We start from the raw sequence: 2,394 nt of genomic DNA on the forward strand, positions 1-2,394 counted from the left end.
AGGTTTTGGAAGGAGCGGCATCATGTTAAGACATGGATATGGTCTATCTAAATCAACAAAATTGAATAACAATCATAATTTTTTAAAATTTTTTTAATTCAAATTAGAAATGGAATTACCAACAAAAGTTCGTTGCTAATTGTTGACGGTTTTTAATCTGTAGGTAATTTTTGACGGAAAATTGTTACTAATGTTGTTGCTAATTAGCTATGGAAATAGTCGTCGATAAATACCAACGAGTTTTTGTTGCTAATTTATTAGCGGTCAAAGAAATCCGTCGATAAAGTAATAGCAAGGGTTTCACAATTGGATTTGTAGACGGAAGGATTTGATCGCTAAAGATTTTTAGCAATGGGAATCATGGCTTCAACAATGATGAAAATTTTCGTCTCTAATGAAGAGTTTTTTTGTAGTGGCACCAACCCTATTTGTGCAAGCCTACATAGGGTACAAGATCGAAAAGAATGATTGTGGCATACCAAGTGAGATGTTTGGATAAAAGGAACGAGGAGAAGACTCCATGAATGAAGACAAATGCTTTGAGATTCACTGGATTGTGACATGTGGCAATATCTACATGGTCCTTTGATCATCAGTTACAATCACTACTTTGTTGGGTGATGTATTCAAAGGGTTGGTGTTGGGAGGCATAATTCATTTATTACTTTTGCATAGACACTTTTGGTTTTCACTCTATTTGAGCAACCTTTCTCTTTTCATCTCCTAGAGTTTACTTTTTGTTTAATTATGCAAGATTTACCAATGATATTTAGAGTTTCATGGTCTCCTTGTGTGAGTTTGACTATCTCAACTCTTAGGCATGGGTTGAGTGTTTATTATTCTTAAAGAATGACTAATTGTTGGAATTTAGTGTACTGGACGAAACCAGATTCATTCATGCCGTATATACACTTTACATGTTGGGTTTATGCATATCGTATATGCAACATACCGTATTTGCACAGCAGATCATATATACAACAGCTTAGCATACCGCATTTACAACTTAACGTATATGCAGTATATTGTCTTTAGATACTGTATTTTCATATATCGATTTTGCACTTACACTCATCGAAATTGCAGAACACCGTATATTTACTTACCAAATCGAATGTCAAAAAATTTTTAAATTTTTATTTTTTTCCAACATAAGTAGAAAATAAATTTTAAAATATATGAAGCACAAAATATAATCGCATATGAATATGTAAGTCAAACATGTAAGATAAAAATTCAGGAAATAAAAAATAAGAAATGAGTCTTCAACCCGAGACCTGTGCGAGTACAATTTCCTTAAAACAGATTTGCCTCCTCACCGAGCGTCTGTTTCCCAGGATACAACGGTAAAATCAGTAGCATCTAAGCACCACAGATACTACTCTGATGAACTGATTAGTATCCGAACAATATCACCACCAAGATGACACTGTTAGGAAAAATTATGTGTGTTGAATGATACTGTGATGTGGAACAGTTTTTCTTTGTATTTCATCTATGTAGTATTTTTGTGTGTTCTGGAATTGTTGGAAAATGAGACTTAATATAAGATAAATGTCATTAACTCTATGACAATAAATATTTGAGTCACTTTAGTTTATGCTGGAGTTTTAGCAGTTTCGGAAACTCAAAAATCAATTAGAGATAGCCAAAAAAAAATTCAAAACGTGGACACTCCAAACGGGCCAATTTTTGCTCCATTCAGTTCGACATTCATGTACGCAGATCGCGCTCACACACTAGTTCAAGGTCCAAAAGCTATTTCAGTTCGTGATTTGCACCTCCCCTCTCCCTACATGCGCACGTGGAGAGAGCCTCTATATTATACATGATTACACCCTTCCAATGTGTAGTCATATATAAAGTGGTCAATGCTTTCTTCATTTTCCTATGTGGGACAAATTTAATTTTTCCACATAAACTATCTTCCAATGATCAACTTTGGGCTCCAATTTCTCATTCATCCATTCATCAATTTTTGTAAGTAAATATATGGTTTTGATGCTTTCACAGAGAAGAACACGGATCAACTTTGATCTTCCAAATTAAACCAATGGGTCCCACCGAAAATTGTACCAAAAGAGAGCCATTTACTTATTTTTTCCAACACTAATATCTTGTCGAACATAGATATGTAAAACATTTTACACTTGGTACATTGGGCTTGTACATGAGGTCCATGGGGGTAGGCTAGATTTCATGACATATTCGACTTGATTTCATGACATATGAGACTTCCTTACAACCAATAAGAAAAATTAACGTTAATTTTGAAATCAATTTGATGCCCAAACTAAATGTATAAAATTATAATTTACTACCTTCTAATTTGAAATCCTTCTTTCAATCCGAGCGTTCAACACAAAATCATGTCCAAAATCCAAGGCGAGAGGC

This window comes from Olea europaea, chromosome 5 (assembly GCF_002742605.1).
Source record: "Olea europaea var. sylvestris chromosome 5, O_europaea_v1, whole genome shotgun sequence".
Classification (NCBI taxonomy): domain Eukaryota; kingdom Viridiplantae; phylum Streptophyta; class Magnoliopsida; order Lamiales; family Oleaceae; genus Olea; species Olea europaea.